A 20,910-nucleotide genomic window follows, 5' to 3' on the forward strand; every position below is an offset into this window, starting at 1 on the left:
TGAATATGTTACATACTACTTCCTAGGTTCAAGTAAGGATATCAAATAAGACAGGACAAGCAAAAGTCATCTGTGTCTATGAAATACTACTCAAATGTATGGTTGTATTATTAAGTCATTTGGTCTTTCTCCACGTGGTTGACCTAAATGAAAAGCACAGACAGACCATCTTGAAGTTTCTGGGAGATCTTACACAAACTTTAGTCTTTAGCATTGTTTTTCTATGGTTAATATTCTAGTATTATTTCTATAACCTGCCTTCTTTTCCTTTGAGCTTCTTGTTGGTGTAATTGGAAATGTTTTTCTGAGCTGATTCCTCTCCAGTAACCAAGTTATCCCCATTGTGTGCTCTGGCCTGTGGGGAGAGGGGGTTGTCATTGGCTCAGACTTCCTTGGCTTCAAGGGAACTTTCTGATTGCTCACAAAACAAACACAAAAGGACAAAGGAAAATTCAAAAGGCTGGGAACCAAGCCTGTGGGCAACATTTCTATTGACAGGGTTAATTCTGGCATAATTTAATGCCAGAAGAGTTTAATTAATCATGGAGTTAAGCATTGAGAAGGGATTCCTGGTAGCCTTACATTCTTGGGCTGAGATTATTGGTACCCTACTTAAAGGCCCGTTCTCCTTTTGCATCACGGACTCCTTGATATTTTTAGCCTCCAACCACATCACATGATCACTGTTTTTCTGGATCTTTGGAAGCAATGGATCTAGAAAAATAGTGCTTTTCTGGATCTAGAAAAACAATGTTAACGACTAAAATTTGTGGAAGATCTCCCAGAACCAGCTGGAACCGCTGGTTGCCTGGCCATACTTGGGAATCTCAACTTCTCTGGGCTATTTCCATTTCCATTTCCACAGATCAAAGAACAGGATAGGTTCGGATTTTCAGGGGAACTAAGGGATACATTTCCTGATTGAAAATATTGTTCCCCCAGGGATGCAAGGTCTTTGAATTCTTAGATTCCAAGATGACTATGTCCTGATTCACCTGGCTTGCAAAACTACAACAGCTGCAGCTGACAGTCAGCATTTAAGAGATCTTTAGTTGTGGCTGCAGGATGATTTCAGGTTTTTCTTTCTTGTGACATTATGCTCTCAGGGGGGACCTGAGAGTTTGCCTGAAGGAGCTTCCCTACTTCCAGTTTCTCCGTAGGTTGTGGAGAGATATTGGATCTTTAAGAAGTTCAAAACAGCAAGGTTTCAATACTGGTGATGAAAGAAAAGCATCACATTCCCATTCGAAATCAAAGGTACAGAGATTTCCTATCAGTGTCATCCCTGCTTTCCCACTTTCTCTCCTTTCCCTCACCCCACAAGGGCAAAGGCTTGCTCTCTACAAGCATCCAATGGATAGGGACACTCAGGAAGGTGTCTTGGAAGGGAAAATGAACAGAAGTGTGTGCCGGTAGCCTCCTCGTTAGCTAGAATGTTGACAGCCAATAAAAATAGAAACAAAAATTCTAAGCAAACTACTTTCTGGCCAGCTTCTGGCCTGGAAGCCATAACAAGTCTCTCACCCAGTTTAATCCAAAAACTGTTAGAATTCTCCGAGAATCCAGACTCTATTACAGATGAATTAATTATCTCTGTCACAGCTACTTATTTTAGTTCACTTTGACATGGTACTATCCATGACTAAATAGCTTTTTCACTATTGGCTCTTACAGTTCCTCGAGACTGCTGCCTCTGGGTAAGAGAATACTAGGCTGTATATAATGTTTCCTGGAGAGCTCCCCCAAGCACTTTGTTCCTGTACCTTGTTTTTGCTACTATAACTTTACCCCTTCACTTACCAAACAGGGAGGATCTATTCTGGTTCTCTTATATTCAGTAACTCACAGAGCAGAAAAATGAGATGATCCACAAATTTGCTGAAAGAGTTTGGATAGCTGGTAAACTCAATTCTGCATCCACTTATCTTTCTCTCAGTACATAAAAAACTGCTTTGGGAAGTATCTGACTGTGCAAAGAGGGATGTGTGACCAAAAGATGGAAATCTGATGTTTCCTGCGAGCTGACCATCAGTCTGCATTTGCTAGCTTTTTTTTGTTTTGTTTTGAGATGGAGTCTAGCTCTTGTCACCCAGGCTGGAGTGCAATGGCATGATCTTGGCTCACTGCAACCTCCACCTCCCGGGTTCAAGCGATTCTCCTGCCTCAGCCTCTTGAGTAGCTGGGATTACAGGCACCTGCCACCACACCCAGCTAATTTTTGTAGTTTTGGTAGAGACGGGGTTCCACCATGTTGACCAGGCTATTCTCCAACTCCTGACCTCAGGTGATCTGCCTACCTCGGCCTCCCAAAGTGCTGGGATTACAGGTGTGAGCCACTGTGCCTGGCCTGCTAGCATTTCTACGATGCAGTCAGAACGTCCTTGCACAACTGGGTGGTTAATAAAGCATGTACATTTACATTGCCTCCTGGACAAAAGAGGGGAAAAATAGAGGAGAGGTGGGAAATATTTGTAATAGAAAACCAAGTGTTTAAATCAACATGAAAGCAGGTGAACAGAAAGGCTAGCTTTGCGTTAGAGGAAATAAGATGTAGAAAGCTGGTTTTTCATTGTGAAGAAATTTTAAAAGCAGTCCAGTGATATTTCTGACTCTGGATTTACTAAGATGTCAGTGATGAAAAAGCAATATTGTCAAGAATAATAATACGTCAGGGTAAAAATCAATAGCAGCCACAAAAACATAATACGTTTTTCTAAAGAATGGTTTGAACTCACACTCACAGAATATTATGTCATTAGAGTGACCAAGCAGCAACCAGCTGGACTTGCACTCGCAGCTGACCAGACAAGAGCTGGGTTTGTTTTGGTTTGATTTTTTAGCAACTTAACTCTAGTAGCCTTGTCTCTAACTATGGAAGATTATAAAGCTGCCAACTTGATTAGGATGAAAATCTGATGTCAAAATTGAATGTAGTTTTCCTTCCCAGTCTCACTTTTGAAACTCTAACTTTTTTGTGGTATCTCCCATAGGAGAATGTGGTGCCCAAAGAAACTGTGGTAGTGGAAAGAGAACTGGTTTAAGGATTTTTAGACCCATTAATCTAAAGTTTAAACACAAGCAACATTTGTCTAAGGTGTTAAAAGTCACAATGGGATCACTCTTAGGCTCGGTGTAGATGGGAAGGCAGCATAAAGGAACTGGAGCTGTTTCTTGAGCTGGGTGCTGGCTAGACAGATGTCCCACTTTGTGAATTCACTGAACATACACATATGATCTGCACACTTTTTCTTGTGCACTACAGAAGTATAATACACATTACACTTCAATAAAACACAGTAAAAAGCCTCTGCATTCTCTTAACAAATCTGCTCTAAATAGACAACAAATTTTGGGGAAGTCTCTTGAACCCTAGTTTCTTTCACAAAATGAGATGGTGGACCAGAGAACCCCAGACCTGAAGCTTCTTGATGTTGTCATCATTGGCACATGATGAATGCATAGCGTTGGTATTCCTGCTATTTGTGACTCAAAGAACAATCAAAACATGGACAAAGTTGCCACAGGCCTTCCCCGAAAAGGCATAAATTGAAAGCTATGTAAATTTGCCACATGGGGAATGATGTTGAATAACTGGAACCACAGGGCTGATGTTGATAGCAAAGAAGTAGAATTAGGGTTACTGTTAGTGTAAGCCCCACTTTAAAAGCAGATGTTCATCACACAGCTAGTGATGTGTGCGATCACATTAAATTCAAGAGCCGATGTTTCTCTAATAGTTTCTTCTCAAAAATAGCTGCTGGAAATTATGGTTCTGTTAAAATAGGCTACAAGAATTTCCATCTAATCCAGCAGTTCAGTGTTTCAAGCAGTTCCTTTCTTTTCTTGTTTAATATAAAGGGAATTTAAAGGTGACTTGCACCGTGACTGACTGGCAGTTAGAAAGAATCATCCTCTGTGTCATCAGTGAGATGTTGCCAATCACGTCGCACAATGAATGGGAAAAGACCAAGGTCTGGGTTGGAGGGAATTTGCTGTTCTAATAGGAGAAATTACCGCAACCTCCATTGGATAAGAAAATGAGCTATACCTATCTCCCTGTGTGCTTTTCCTACAACTTGAGCCTCTTGGAAGACAAAATATGTGTAGCAGGAAGAAGGAAAAATAATAATAATCCAACTAGGTGGTTAGCACCTGGATAACAGATCCACAGAGAAGTTCTTAAAATCTTATTATTTTCTTCTAAAGCCTCTAAAGTCCCCTAGAAACAAGTCACCTGATTCTACTAAGCCACCTGCCTCATCCCACTGAAAACCTTTCCGGAAAGATGGGCCAGACAGGCTCTCTGACGGCCATTCGTCTTCTGAATCCCAAGAATAATCCTTTGGCACAAACATAGAAGTGTATTATTTGGTCTTCCAACAAACATGAAGAGAAACAATGAAATGAAGGAAATGCACATCACGAGCTGCCACACAAGATCCTAATTACCATAATTTGAACCATCCTCCTTCCCATTGCCGGAAAGTCAGCCTTCTGGATGAGAGCAAGCCAAACCAGCAAGATAACAGGCTTCTGTTCTCTCTCCCTGTCCCTCGCCTCTTTCTTTCTTCCTCTCTTCCTTAAATGATGTTCATTAAGACAGCGATTCTTCTAACAGTGTATAAGCCTCAATTGTATTAGTGAAAGGTTTGCATGACTTGATAAAATGAGCCAGAAAGAAAGAAGAGGGGCTGAAAGAAGCAGACACATGCTGTCTTTTATTCCCCAAAGCAACTGTCAGTCTCAGAATATTTTTGTAGAACCTGCCAGAAATCTCTCTGGAATCATCCCTGTTGGATACAAGGACAGTAAATCTAAAAAGTTCAGGTCTTCCGTGGTATGAATCAGAAACTCTTAATAATTCAGAAAAGGCCAATTTAAACTCCACATGTCCAGTCACATCAATACACCACTCCCTGTAGCTCCAAACGGCCCCTAGAATATTTCCTTTTCCTAGATTACTCATAGCTTTGCCTTGTCCCTGACTTCCCCCAAACTACTTGAGTAAGTTACTTTGGCATAGCTTCTTACATTTAGGCAGCAAATGAGCCAGGATGGGAGACATGCAAAGTGTATTAACTTCGTACCTATTAGAATTCACCTAAAATATGCCCATTGAAATATGGGTCTAAAAAGCCCACCCCTGCCCACCCCAGTGCCAGGGCTTCTGCCTTTTGCTGTAACAAGTGCGGTAGAAATTGGCCCCACTGTCACTCTTCAGCTCACACATGGGATGTGATGGGATTTTTCAGTACCGCTTTAAATCAGCTTGCTGAGGCCTCAATAGTCCAGCCCCAAGTTAGGGCTCGAGGAAGCGTGTCCTGAAGTCACAACGCTCCTGGTGACAGCATGTGCACTGACACAGTGGAGGACTGCTTCACTGACCTTTTGTATTTTAGAGTGTGTGATCAGGTGGGCTGCTTTGTTTTCAACAAGTGTGTAGGGAAGACACAATTTAGCAAGACAAAGGACACGTTTTTTAAGAAGCAGAGATATCGAGAAACTGGCATCCTTTTCGGCATTAGTGTGGAGGTGGCTAATCAAGACAGGCTAGGAGTGATCTAAGTAGTTGGAGGAACCTGGCAGAGAGTAAATGATTATGAGGCCATATTTGAAGGTCATGAAGTCAGTAAGAGAAGAAATGCATGTGATAGTGGGAGTTTGAAGTAAATCTATATTTTACATCCAAGTGACCTATGATTAGAGGAAAAGGCAGCCAGTAAGGTACGGAAAATGAGGCCAAATTGGAGTCAAGGGCTACCAATCAGGCAGGAAGGACATGACAGGAAATCTAGTTAACTCAGCTTATTAGTTTGGATGGTTGAGACTGCTAGGTCTTAGAAAACCCAGCTCAAAGTGCTTTAAATGAAAAGGACATTTTTGGCCTAAGATAACCAGAAGTCCAAAAGTAGGCAGTCTTTAACTGTGGCTGATCCAGTGGACAATCATTTCATCAAGGACCTAGGTTTTATCTGTCTCTCTGCTCTTACCATGCATGGTGTCTGCTCCATCCTGAGACTGGATCTCCCGTTGGTCAGAAAGTGGCTGCCAGTCACAGTTGGATGTCCACACTTTCTCGCTCACATCCAGGAAAAGCAAGGGAGTTACTCCTAGAACATATCCTAAAGGAATGAAAAGAAAGTTTTCCAAAAGCCTCTGCAAACCTCGCATAGCATCTCATTAGCCTGAATTGTATCTCGAGTTCTTTCCTAAACCAATCACAACTAGTTTGTATTATCTTGTTTGGCTTAAGTGCATCAAAGTCCACTCCTCGGGTCAGAAAATGGGGTTAGCTTTGCCTAAATTAATGGGAAGCATGGAGGACAGATAGAAAACTAACCGAAGTCAGCAATCTCCTAGGAAAGAGAAAGCGGAGATGCACGCTGCATGCGCAACTGTGATCATCATTAATGCTGTTCACCCAGCATTTCTGAATTCTCACCTTCCTGGCACATGGTAGGATTGTACCTCCTGGCTCCTAATGGCTGGGTGGGGCTGTGAGACTTGTTGCAGTCAATGAGTAGTGAGCAGAAGTGGCACGTGTCACCACCAGGCTAGAAACTTTAATGACCAAATGAGGCCACCTTAGCTATCTTTAGTTTTGCATTAGACACTAATTAATGCAGAGCAGCTCACGTGGTAGCTGCTTCTTCTGTATACATCCCCAAATGAGGAGCATGGAGCAGAGCCCCCAGCCAACCTATGATGGAGATGAGCAAGAAATAAACCTTCATTGTCAAAATCCACTTTTTTTTTACTCCAACATACCTTAGTCCGTCCTTGATAAAACTACAAACAACATAGGCTAGGTGCGGTGGCTCACACCTGTAATCCCAGCACTTTAGGAGGCTGAGGCAGGTGGGTCACTTGAGCTCAGGAGTTCAAGACCAGCCTGCGTACCAATGCTGAAATCCCATCTCTACAAAAAAAAATACAAAAATTAGCCAGGCGTGGTGACATGTGCCTGTAGTCCCAGCTAACTGGGGTGCTGAGGCAAAAGGACCGCTTGAGTCCAGGAGGTAGTGGTTGCAGTAGGCTGAGATGGTGCCACTGCACTCCAGCCTAGGTGACAGAGTGAGACCCTGTCTCAAAAACAAACAAACAAAAACAAACAAACAAAAAAAAAAAGAAAGAAAGAAACTATAGATAACATCATGGCAGCAGGTGATGTCAGCATTTGGTATCTAGTCCTGTTGGCGGGGGGTGCTATGTGAGGTGGACACCAGTGTCACATGGTTTATGACCCCAGTTAGGCATGGCAGGCCAAGGTGAGCAAGTATGTCCTAGAACTAGAAACAAGCAGTTTTCCTGAGAGTTCCCACTGAACATGGCCGCCACTTACATATCTTCTCCTCAAGAGAAACAAAAAAGAAAATACTCCTAATTTGTCTCTTAAATAATCTAGACATATGCCTGGCATATAAGAAATAAAAAAGAATCTACATTCTGTTAAGTATTTTAAGTTAAATAAATTACTCAAGAAATGTGGAGAAAAAGTTACCGAGATCAAAAAAATCTGAATTCATGTAAATGATTATTTAGGATCAGAAATGCCTCTGTGGAAAAAATAACCTACAAAGTAGAAGACAAAAATTTTAAGTATCACATTTACTAAAATATATTTTAGTTTTTGAAAAATTTTTGAAATGTGAAAGTTATCACTAATTGAAATGTGTACAGTACTACACCTATGCAGTGTTTATTGCTCTGTTATGTAGTCTACAAAAAATTTATCTTACAATTAATTGAAATTTATAATTCTGGGATTCGTGCGCGGTAAGAAGCTGCGCCTCAGGGCAGTGAGGTACCTCTGATGAAATTATGACCAGGTGGGCCCGCGTTAGTACCACATGTAACAAGAGACCCTTGCCTGCAACATCATGGGAGGACATGAAGAAGGGATCCTTTGAGGGAACAAGCCAAAACCTACCAAAGCATAAACAACTTGAAGCCAATAGGCTATCCCTCAAAAATGATGCAACCCAAGCAAAACATAAAAAGAAAAAGAAAAAGGAGTACTTAAATGAAGATGTGAATGGATTCATGGAATACCTAAGACAGAATTCACAGATGGTTCACAATGGGCAAATTGTAGCAACAGACAGTGAGGAAGTAAGGGAAGAAATTGCAGTTGCTTTAAAGAAAGTCGACGGAAAGGAAGAAGATTAAAAAGACAAGTGGCAAAGAAAAATGCAATGGTGTGTTTCCATTGTAGAAAACCTGGTCATGGAATTGCAGATTGCCCTGCCGCCCTTGAAAATCAAGACATGGGCACTGGGATATGTTACAGGTGTGGGTCCACAGAGCACGAAATAACCAAGTGTAAAGCTAAAGTAGACCCGGCTCTTGGCGAATTTCCTTTTGCAAAATGTTTTGTTTGTGGCGAAATGCGGCACCTGTCTAGATCTTGTCCGGATAATCCCAAAGGACTCTATGCTGATGGTAGCGGCTGCAAACTTTGTGGCTCTGTGGAACATTTAAAGAAAGATTGCCCTGAAAGTCAGAATTCAGAGCGAATGGTCACAGTCGGTCGCTGGGCAAAGGGAATGAGTGCAGACTATGAAGAAATTTTGGATGCACCTAAACCACAAAAACCCAAAACAAAAATACCTAAAGTTGTTAATTTTTGATAACAACTAGCACTATCATTAGTTACCACCTCATCATTACTTTCTAAACCAGGCCCACTTCACGAGTTAGAGTTGAGCTCCCTTGTAGCCAGGACTATACTGTAGATATCAGTATGATCTGGGTGTGGTCGAAAACAATTTTGTTTATTCTGTCCATCAAATTGTACTTCTACCACTGTTTGGAGAAAATTGAAGAAAAGAATAAGATGATTAAATGGATTCTCTAAAAGAACATATTTTAAGAGACAGAACTTAGACATAACCAAGTAGATGTATACCTGATTGTAACAATCATCTTTTATAAAAGCAAAATTATGCATAAATGTAAAACACTCCTAAACAAAGGGTACAAATGAATTTTTGGTTATATCATTTTCTTGGCTCAAAGTATCAATTTATTATTATAATAGAAATTTATAAGCTGCTAGAAAGTCTATGTTTTTAAAATATGGAATAAAAATGCATTTTCTATTGCTTGTTAAAAAAAAGAAATTTATAATTCTATACATTTCATCTTATAATTAATTGCCTTTTTTCTAAATGACAATATTTTTTAAAGTGTAAAAATACAGTGTAACGTAAGTCATCCTAATAACAGAAAGATAGGTGCTAGAAAGTCTCGGAATATTTCTTTGAAAGCCTAGTTCTCAAAGGAAAATAAAATAGAAAAGCTTCACATTGTTTAGTAAATAATAACTATAATACTTCTTCCATATATTCATCTACATCTTCTTTGAAGAACGTTTTTAAAACTACCTCTTGTTTTTGCTTGTTTCTTTGGATTGGCTCTGACCTGTGTATATTGTAAGGTTTTACTAACTACCACAACAGGAATGAATTGTGTGGAATTCTTTAGTATAAGCCGAGAAGGACTTGGAGAGTGCTCCTTCTCTGGCAGGAATGTTTAAGATTCAGTGGGTTTTGCTCCTAGAGATAATTTTTATTATTGCATTCAAAAACATCCTGTCTGGTTGTTGAGCGTTTCCAGAGCAGAATACCTGGGTAATTTTGATTAGGTCATAATCTTCAAAACATGTTACAATTGCCTAGTGACAAGATGCTCAATTTTTAGTTTTTTTTTTTTTTTTTCCCCTGTTCTCAAATGCAGTCGTCATTCCCTACTTGAGAGCTATTTTTGCTATCCTCCTTGCAGAGATGAAAATATGAAGGCACAGAAATTGTTGTTAGGTTGGGTGCCAGCCTAGGAGCCAGAAGACTTGGTCTCTGGGTCCTGGACCTCACAGGCTGATGCTCAGGCCAGCAAAGTCAGGAGGAGAAGGGTCTCAGACATCTGCTGATGGGAAAGGTGTGCAGCACATTCACATCCAGGCAGCCACACTTGCCTCACTCATGGAAGATATTTTCTTTGTTTTGACAAACGGCCCTTCTGGGTCTGTCTGGTCAGCAAGGAAAGGTGAAGCACCAGCATTGCCCGCACCTTGCCTAAGTCCTCTCCTAACAATCAGGCCTGGGAGAGATGTGTTCCAGAGCCCCCAAATCCTGGCCTCCATCTATATCACGACATAGTAGGGGAAGCATGCACTCTTCGACTCACCACCTTGGGCACTGATGATCCTGGCTTCTGCCCTCTCTGCCTGCACCTTAGGAGATGGAAGCAGGGACCCCTGCAGAGACAAGAGACCCTGCTGGGCGGGGGAGTCATGGGCATCTCTCCTAATGATTCCATCATGCTGTTGCTTCCCACACACCGTGCCCCGAAGAACCTCATTTTCATTTTGCTTTTACCTTGATTAATGCCCTTCATGAGTTGCCTTCCCATGACTTCACCTGCAGCCGCTGCCCAAGCACGTGTTCGGCTGTTGGGATCTCTGGGAGTTGTTTTCCATCTTCCTACTCCACAATGATGCCAACGGCCATCTCCCTGACCCAAGCCTACTGGGAGCAGGAGTCTCCTATTTTGTTCTTCCAGGTGATCTTCCTTTTTGCAAATGCAAAATCTCAGGTCTAGGCTTTGGTCTTTTGGTGCTAAAATGTGAACTGAAATTTAAAATGTTACAAAGGTAGGTCATGGTAGGACTTGCTTTCCCTAAACCAAAGATGTCCTTATACCTAAGGCTAATGTTGCCTTCCCTTTGAAAAGCTACCACATCAATAATTCAGTTTACATCTCAGCTTGCCTAATATATTTCTCTCTTATTTGAAAGGCAAGATGAACTTCAGAGAATTTTTTTAGTGAGGTTTTGTGAGCTGAGCCTTCCAAGAAGCCTGCAAGGTCTGTGGGTTCTGTATGTGACTGGGGCCCAGGCTTCACTCCTGAGAATGAGTGCTGTCTCCGTTTTCTCCTGCTACCTCTCCAACCACTCCTAACCTACATTTCTTCCAGCTCCCCTTCCTCTAACTGCTCTCGCCCACTTCCCTCTTCCTACATGCCTTCCTTAAACTTATCCATTCCCATTGTCTCAAGCACCCATAACCAGTAACTCTGGCCACAATCCCTATTGATCTCCAAACCCTCTTTCCCCCACCTGTCAAATGCAGGATGTCTTGGAATACTTAGACACCTCAAAGTCAACCTGTCTAGACTGAATTAATTGTTCCTTCACACCCCCACCCAAACCTTTGCCACCTCCTCCCATCATCTACCCACCCATCCAAACACCTCTTTGAGTATTTCTTAGTGACCCAGCTCCTTTTCTTGCTAGCCAGGCAGACATTGTTGAAAGGAGGAGCTGGAGAAGATGGCGCAGGAGTTGAGATATTAGAGTACCTACACACACCTTCAACTCCGGAGCAAAAAACCAAAGAGGAAACAGGAGGCAAAGTGCAATAAAAGATCCAGATAAGCTCCTGGGGCCCCCAAAACAGAAAGGACCTTGGCTTGGCTTCCCTTTAGGAGGCTACCAGCCTCACAGAGAATTCCACATTCATCTGGCACTTGAGCTACAGATTAGAAAAAATGAGGGAGGAGATCAGGCATGTGGGACTAAGACTATGTTTCCAGTTTCCCAAGGGCTGCCCCATGTATGCAGGGATTCCAGGAGTTCCTGCTTATCCCAAGGGGGACGAGAGAGGTTCTGAGAACAGCCATAGTGTAGAAGAGCCTTAAGATCTGGACACAGAAACTGAAGAATGCAAAGACTTTGAACTGGAAGGATATGGCTGAAATGGTGCACAGAAGCAACAGGGGACCCCAAGGATCACGCATGACGGAGCATACCAGGGACACTAGCACAAAGTCCCCAGGCCCAGGGACCAGCCCAGCTCAGGTAGGGCACTCACAATAGGACCAGCCAAGACCTGGAAAGGCCCTTCCCATCATGGTGATGACAGATAAGCTTTGCTCTGCACCCATATAAGGGGGCTGGGGGGTTCGTGGGCAGGGTAAAAAGAGAAGACCCTGAAAGCCTGAATGTAACCAGAAAAGGTGGTGTTAACCTGAAAGGAACTATTTTAACTTGGAAGAAACTGAGCTTTCTCTAATTAGTACCAAAGTTTTTTTGTTTGTTTGTTTTGTTTTGTGTGTGTGTGTGTGTGTGTGTGTTTGTTTTGTTTTGTTTTTGTTTTTGAGATGGAGTCTCGCTCTGTCACCCAGGCTGGAGTGCAGTGGCACGATCTGTGCTCACTGCAACCTCCACCTCTTGGGTTCAAGTGATTCTCCTGTCTCAGCCTCCCGAGTAGTTGGTATTACAGGCACGTGCCACCACACCCGGTTAATTTTTTGTATTTTTAGTAGAGACAGGGTTTCACCGTGTTAGCTGGGATGGTCTTAATCTCCTGACCTTGTAATCCATCCGCTTCAGCCTCCCAAAGTGCTGGGATTACAGTATAAGCCACCATGCCCAGCCAAGTTTTTTGTTGTTTTACTTTATGTTTCTTTCTCTCTTACCATTGGATGGAGAGCTATCAAAGACAATTAACTAAGTAATAAATGATAAAAATGCTATTGTTTTCACAATTTGTGCTGTAGTGAGACTTTTTGACACTATTGCACAAAAAGCATCACTATTAACCTTTCTTCCCTACCTCTTTCTCTACCCCTGCTATGTTGGTGTCTCCCCGAAATTTTTGGTGTTTCCCCAAAATTCATATGTTGGAACTTAATCCCAATGTGATAGGGTATAGGAGGTGATTAAACCATGAGCACTCTGTCCTCATGAATGGAATTAGTGCCCTTATAAAAGATGTTGGGCCAGGCACAGTGGCTCACGCCTGTATTCCCAGCACTTTGGGAGGGTGAGGCGGGCAAATCACTTGAGCTCAGGTGTTTGAGACCAGACTGGGCAACAAGGTGAAACCCTGTCTCTACAAAAAATACAAAATTAGCTGAGCGTGGTGACACCCACCTGTAATCCTTGTAGGGGCTGAGGTGGGAGGATTGCTTGAACCTGGGAGTTCAAGGCTGAAGTGAGCCATGATAGTGCCACTGATCCAGCCTGGGCAACAGAGCAAACCCTATCTCAAAAAAAAGAGAGAGAGAGAGACAGAGAGAGAAGACAGCTTCCCTCCCCTTCCACCATGTGAGGACACAGAGAAGGTACTAGCTATAGGAACAGGCACTGAATCTGCTAGCACTTTGATCTTGGATTTCCCAGGCTCTAAAATTGTAAGAAATTAATTTCTGTTGTTTATCAGTTACCCAGGCTAAGGTATTCTGGTATAGAACCCAAGTAGAATAAGACAATGCGCGTCTAACAGTAGACTAGCCTGTAGACCGTATCTCTGAGCTGTCTCACATCTAAGTTCCATCCTTTCCAACCCCAATGCCAATGCCAAGATTCACACTGATCATCTCTTACCTGGAGGTTATAACCCTGAGTGGTGTCCCCTCCTCCAGGTCTTCTCTTTTTAATGTGTCCTCACCCACATTGATCTTTCTAAAATATGATGCTCTCCAGCTTTAAAAACTGGGCTGACTCCCTGTGAATAAAGGGTGATTATCATACTCCAAAGCTTGTCCCAGAAACCTCTTCCTAATCACTCCTGCTCTAACCTCAGTCTTATATATCCTCTGCCCTCTCTCACACATTCCAAGTTCAAGCCCTAGCAGTTATTTACCATTCCTATAATGGACCAAGTGCTTTCACTTCACTAATCTTTGCACTTGCTATTTCCCTTCAAGATCCAGATCCAACATACCACTTCTTTGACATCCTCTCTAATTCCTTTCATTCCCCAAGTCAAATTTATCAACAACTCTTTTGTTCCCTTTACACTATGTACATGCCTATGGCAACCAGAAAGCCACAAGTACCAATTTCAAATATTCTATTCTATTCACAAATTAGAAAGATAAAAGTTTGTGGACCATGCTCCTCAACTTATAGTTCCAAGGCCATGACCATATGTTCCAAAATCATTATTAGTCTTTATGACATTTTATCATGATCTTCAGTTTGCATAACTAACCTCATGCTTGAATTAAACTCCTAAAGGGCAAGAACCATGTGTGTGTTCCTCTTTGTAGCCACATCTTTCTATGATGCTCACTCCTTCCATCCTACTCAGCTTAGCAGAGGAACATCTGGCCAATTAGCAAGTTAGAAACATCACTCTCTCCTGGGATGAAACCACTCCCATGCCAGGGCAAATGTCTGGCAAATATAAGGAAGACTTGGTTTTAGCGCCCACTTACCCTCCTGAGTAGGTACCTTTGTACGGTGCACAAACTACCCAACTGTATGTAACAGCCCTTGGACCTAACATGTAGTAAGGGCGAAATATATCTTTGTTGATGAATGAACTTATCTAGGGAACATTCCCTACCCTTACCTCTCTTAAATTACATGAACCAGATGTGCCTATTATTTACATAGTTTTGGTATTGCACTATATCCAATAATCAAATATTCTTCAGCATGCCTTGATAAATTAATGTCAGGCTTAGCCACAGAAACTTACTATACTATGATATTTGTAGCATTGTTAAAAATTAAGTACCAGCATTTTATAGAGCATTCAGCACAAGTACTCAATATATGCTTATTAAGTAAATATAATTTCAAATATTAATATCTGAAATTATATTGCCATTCCTTTAACGATTGCAGTATAACCATTATCCCCATCTTGTCTCTGAAAATAAGTGAACTGTATTCAGAGATTAGATTTTAGGTACTACCTTACTGTGTCATAAAAATAACAACAGCCTGAACATTGGTGGAATATTGGTGGCTTATTAAACTATATGTCTGTTTGTTTCTTGTTAATGGCCCTACCACTCAACCAGTTGGTGTGTGCTCCCACACAGTGTATTCACACATTCAGCCTTCAAGCTAACATAGAACCCAGGCAAAGTCAACAACAGACTCTCGCACAAGCTGAAGTAAATTTAAATGTTAATATGTGGTCCTTTATTTCTAGAGTAAGAGTAAATAAGGGGGTTTTAGAATCTACAAAGGATCCCATGTGCATCAATCAAAGCATTTTATTGCAGTATGACTTGATTTTTAAGTGTATTAGACAGAAATCTGCTCTAAGAGAAGCTATAAACTTCTATACAATATGTGTAGATGGCTAAAATTCTAATATCTCTGGGCCCTGTTTCTCTCTAGGCTACTAGAAATACAACAAAGTCAAAGTTAAAGATGGAAGGAAAGTGATAATTATGCAAGTTATTTCATCATTGAGGGAAGGTTTGATAAAGTATCTCAAAACTTGTGTATTTTGGGAGGAGTGACAGCCTAGGAGGTTGAGGCTGCATTAAGCTGTGATAGTGCCACTGCACTCCAGTCTAGGCAGCAAAATGAGACCCTGTTTCAAAAGAATTAAATTAAATTTTAAAAACTGCTGCACTTTAGAAAAATTTTTTATGGGTTAAGTATTTTAAATCTGTCGCTCTAGGTAAAATAATTTGTCGACTCTGAATAAACTGTGGAGGATGCAAAAGTTGTCTTCAGAAGAGATACAGGATTTTCATGACCCTAAAATGTGTCAAGTAAGAGTTTCCTCTCCTGTGTCAATTAGGGCCCTTCAGTTATAGATCACAGAAAACTGGACCCAAACTGGATCGATCACGTTAGGAATAATTCACTTACGACACAGCTGGATTCAGGACTGGTTCAACAAATAGCACCAAGACTCAACATCTCTTTTAGTTCTTCCGCTATGTTAATTTCAGTCTTGGGCTTCACATCTTTGCAGACACAGGCAGCAGCTCCAGTTTCTAGATCCTCTCTAGTTTTAAGTCAATCTAAAAAATAGAGCATATCTTTCCAGGATTCCCAAGAAAGTTTCCTTGCTCTTCATCAGATCACATGTCCAATTGGATCATATGTCCTTGTTGGATCACATGTCCATCTCTAAACTCATTACTGTGAACCCAGACATGTGATATGCTGATTCTCCAGCTTGAGTCACTTTTCAACATCTGGGGCTGAGACTGCCAGAAACATTTGGAAATGGTGGAGGGGCCTATTCGTCAAAGGAAAATCTAGGTATAATTACCAGAAGAAGGAGGAATGGATAGCAACCAGAAAAAAAACAATGGATATCTGCCATCACTTTCTTCCCTGTGGTGGGCAACCTCTAGATGACACCCCAGTGATCTCCACTTCCTGGTGTTCTGCCCTTTTATAATGCTCTTCCCCCTTGAGTGTGGGCAAGACTTTGTAACATGCTTTTAACCGATAGACTATGTCAAAAGGGATGAGATGTCACTTCCATGATTAAGTTACATAAGATTGTGATTTTCTTCTTGCTATCAAACTCTCTCTATTGCCTTCTCCGCTTGCAAGCTTTGATGAAGCAAGCTACCATGTTGGAGAGGCCCACATGGCAAAAAACTGAGGGTGGCTGCCAGCTAAAAACTGAGGTGCTCAATGCAATAGCTCTCAAAGTACTGAATTTAGCCAACTACTATGTGAGCTTGAAAACAGATCATTTCCTAGTCAGGCTTTCAGAGGAGAAATCAGACCTGACCAATATCTTGATTGCATTCTTGTGAGAGATACTGAGACGATATCTGGGGCCCTTCTTAGCATCCCTTAAGTTCAACTACTTAGGGCAGTACTAGTTTACATAATATGAAGGTGCAGAACTAAAGGGTATACAAGCATTTTGGACCCCAAAATAATTGCTTCTTGAAAGAGATGTGACTCAAATGAATGTGTAGTCATTGTTAATGGCCAGTGACAACTATCTGTAGCGATGTAGACAGTTGTCACCTGTTACAATTTGAGGTCCTCTCCTATCTGGAAGTTGCCGTGAATGGCCAGAGTTGACTACATGGTCCCACATCAGCCTTCTTTCTGTCTTCAGTTCCTTCCTATTTCCCTGCCTTGTTCACCCCCTCGAGGGTTGCACAGCTGCAGCCCCATAGAGCCCAGACTGCAGTTGCACTAAAGGAGGCTTCACAGAGCTGCACAAAAGCTTCCAGCCACCAAAGCACAAAGCCTTTCCTTCAGTCAGTCTCCACGGTCTCCCAGCTCTTAGGAGTGCCATAATCCAGTCAGATTTATGCTTTCCTATGGGGCTTTTTAGGCTGATCCCAAACCCCTCTCTTCTCATACCATCTACAGTTTTTAGTCTGGATCCCTCTAGAACAGCCCTCAGGGAATAGGATTTACTAGGTTAACCCTAGCCACATTGCTTTCTCTGAACCCTGGGCTCTCTTCCTCTGTGGATTCTGTGATTCTGCAGCTCAGCATAGTATTTCAAACACACTGTACTGTAAACCATGATATGTTTCATGATTAAGCACTAAAAAGAAGACAGGTGGTGCCTTCATGGTAATTAAAGCCTGCTGCAGGCCGTGTTTTAGTGCGTATGACTGACAATGCGGGAAGTACGGCAGTCTTTGGTAAAGAAACAGCTCTGTCTGTCACATGGCTGTGGCTCATGCAAGTTTTCAGACACAGAACAAGATTGGAGGGAAGCTCACTCATCTTTTTCTAACTGACATTTAGGTCATTTGGGAAAGTATATGCCACAAAGCATAATGCTTTCACTCATACTTAGGTTTCAGTTAGTTCAGGACTAAGTTATTCATAGATTATTTAGACACTCATTATATCTTTTGAATTATTAATTCAAGATAAAACTCAATCTATTAGGGGAAATTTTTCTAGAAGAGTTTATTCTAGGAACCCTTAAACTGATCTTGATCTCTGCAGATTTCTAAACCAATAAAGGGATTGCATTGAACCCTAAAGTTGTATTCGTTACAAATGCGAGTTTTAGATTCTGGGAAACAGAATGTTGAAGTTCTCTTTCCAGTAAGGACACATGTTGTCTTTGTGACTGTAAACATTTTCCCTTGAGTGCTGACTAAAATGAAGAAGCTCTTAGGATCTTTTTAGGATGAATGTCCATTATGTTCTTTGAGTGTTTTCAACATGGAAAAAAGAAAACTGAATTGATTAAATTCTGTTGACAATTCTAGATTGAAGATTAATTATTTTTTAGTGCAAGGAAATCCTTTGGCTTCATTCAGTTGTGAACAAAATATTTCCAAGTGCCTGTGAGGCTGGCTCAGGAAATGATCAAAGGGAACCCAACAAAGTCTTGCTGTGGACCATGCCTGAGATCAGGCACTCGCCCCCACTCTCCTTGCTGCTGGACCCATGGCTTCATTTTACTCATAATATCTTTCGGGCATTAAACAATACTCTTGGAAATCCTCTTTTTCTCAGTCCTCTCTTCCATCTACATGTTCTTCCTAATAATTTCATTTATTTCTATCACCCTGTTGGGGGTTGAAATGTGCCCCACCAAAAAAAAATATATATATATATATATTAGAGTCCTAACCCCCTGTACCTCAGAATGTAATTTTATTTGGAAACAAAGTCCTCATGGATACAGAGACAGACATGCACAGAGAGAGCACCATGTGAAGATGAAAGCAGAGAAGAGGTTGGGGTGATGTTTCCACAAACCAAGGAATGCCAGAGAGTGCCAGAAAACCACAGAAGCCAGGGGACAGGCATGGAACAGATTCTTCCTCACAGCCACCAGAAGGAATCAATCCTGCCGACACCTTGGTCCTGGACTTCCAGTCTCCAGAACTGCTAGACAATAAATTTCAGTTGTTTAAGCCACACCATTTGTGGTACTTTGTTTCAGCAGCCCTAGAAAATGAATACAGACTCCAACTCTCGAAGTGTTATTTCCAGCTCAAAATCCTCTTCTGAATTGTCAGATTGACAAGAGATACACAGGCTTCTCAAACTCACATAAAGGTCTTATTTAGCCCAACACCTGGACCATAACAAGTTCTCAGTAAGAGTTAATGCTGCTGCTACTACTGATGATAATAATGATGAAGTCACAGAAAAGAAGGGGAAGAGAAGGAGCAGCAGCAGGGAGAAGAGAATGAATTAACTGAGTCGGCCTCCCCTCTGTGAAATACAAAAGATGTGAACAGTCTCTGCAAGATGTGTCTTTTCTATCTTTGTACTTTATCCAACCACTCACTGAATGTCTAAAGCACACTCATGATTGAAGTTTCTGAATGTCCTGATTGAATACGTTGGTGAACAACTGGTCATTAATCACAGATGGACATTCTTTGGAAGAAATCATACTTCCTGGCTCCTTTGTGCATTCAACCAGAGTGTTTATTTGCAGTGAGGCAGTCTGAAATACCGTCTCATTGGTCAGGACTATACTACATCTCAGCTGAAGACAGAAAAGTGGCATGATAAGTTCACATTACGGCTGTGCCTGGGATTTGAGTAGCAGTATTTGAGTCTCAACCTACCCTTCTCCCCCATCAGCCACACTCTTCCACTGATCAAGGTGAAGAGGCACAGAATAGCAAACTGTGCCCACTTCCTTCAGAAACTGAAATTCCCAGGTTATTTTAAATGGCACCATTTATCAAGAACCTGCTAGCTATGTCAAAACACTGTCAGACTCTTACTTTGTATTCATTTTTCCAGTTGAACCCACCAACTCCTACTTTTGGTATGGCAGAAGTATTATTAATTTCATTTCAAAAATTACTACCCATTTCATCGGTGGCTGGAGAGGCTACATTGCCCAAGGTTACTCAGCTAGAAAGTGCCAGGGCTGGGACTGGAACCTATATCTCTGTGACTGGCCTACTTAGGGCCCAGCACTGGAATTGTACCTAGTGACTAGCTGGTACTCAATAAGTATTTTGCGGGCTTAATGACTCCAAAACCAGTACTCTTTCCACTACATGGTGGAAACTCTGAAACTGGAGGAGAAGAGGTGAAAAAGACAGAAACTTGAGGCAAAAGCTCTGGGTGGCAGGAGTTTGGATTGAGAGGTAAGTCTTTGGTCTTTCTGTTCTATCAGTGTGTGATTCCATCAACTTGCAGTAATTACACACAATGCAAGCCAAGGTTTATTAGATACTCTAAGGCCAGTGGGTCTAACAAGTAAATAACAAAAACAAAAACAAAGATTATTACCATTAAGACATCTCTTGATTTTAGGGTAATACCCAACAAAGCACTTATTTCATTAATCACCATTTGGTCCTTTGCTGCCCTTTCACCCCAACCCCATAGATGTTAGATTTTTTGTTTGTTTTCTATTTTTTGAGGTGGAGTCTAGTTCTGTCACCAGGCTGGAGTGCAGTGGCACAATCTCGGCTCACTACAACCTCCGTCTCCTGGGTTTAAGCAATTCTCCTGCCTCAGCTTCCTGGGTAGCTGGGATTACAGGTGGTGCCACCAGGCCCAGCTAATTTTTGTATTTTTAGTAGAGACGGGGTTTCACCATGTTGATCAGGCTGGTTTGAACTCCTGTCCTCAAGTGATCGCCCACCTCGGCCTCCTAAAGTGCTGGGATTACAGGCGTGAGCCCGTGTGCCCAGCCGGATCTTGGATCCTTTTGACAAGAGTTTAAAGAACAAGCATAAGGTACAGATATTTTAGCCTGGAGCTATCCAGAAGTTTATAGATCTTTAACACCCTTTTCCTAAATGTCAGGTTGCTGAGACAGGCAGGGGTGGTACATATGCCTTGAGATTCTTTTCTTAGTACATGTGCTGAAGAGAGTGAATATGTGAAAATCTCTTTCCAATTTCTACTTAGGAGAACAGATTAGTTAATGTTGCAGTCCATACTAAAGTGACCATCCACGTTCTGCCTTTGAGGGACTCAACCTGGATACAGGACAGATTTTCTGTTAGGAAAAATCCCAAAGCCCCTATCCAAGGACAATTGTGTTTACTAATTTTTGACGTTTTTTCTTAAATTCTATTACTAGCACTCTCACAATAACAGCACCTTTAATTTTCAATTATTGATAAATAGTATTTCTATAAATAATATTGTATCATATAACATACAATTTTTATAGTATATATAGTACAAAATGGATGGCTTAAAGAGTTTATTATGGAAGG

The 20,910-nt window shown here is 41.5% G+C and overlaps 1 protein-coding gene, 1 long non-coding RNA gene and 1 pseudogene across 3 annotated transcripts in view; 2 read left to right on the plus strand and 1 right to left on the minus strand.

Annotated features, from left to right (window-relative positions):
• The window catches only part of LHFPL3 (LHFPL tetraspan subfamily member 3), a 566,970-nt gene that overhangs the window by 445,670 nt on the left and 100,390 nt on the right, over nucleotides 1-20,910 (plus strand). The window lies entirely within an intron of this gene.
• Nucleotides 5,661-15,759, minus strand: LOC111526699. Its single transcript, XR_002726467.2, has 4 exons — nucleotides 15,626-15,759; nucleotides 13,388-13,508; nucleotides 10,377-10,628; nucleotides 5,661-6,122 (listed from the first exon to the last, which is right to left on the minus strand). It is a non-coding gene; the product is annotated as an uncharacterized LOC111526699 (long non-coding RNA).
• Nucleotides 7,815-8,904, plus strand: LOC111526695 (annotated as a pseudogene).

This window comes from Piliocolobus tephrosceles, chromosome 8 (assembly GCF_002776525.5).
Source record: "Piliocolobus tephrosceles isolate RC106 chromosome 8, ASM277652v3, whole genome shotgun sequence".
NCBI lineage: Eukaryota > Metazoa > Chordata > Mammalia > Primates > Cercopithecidae > Piliocolobus > Piliocolobus tephrosceles.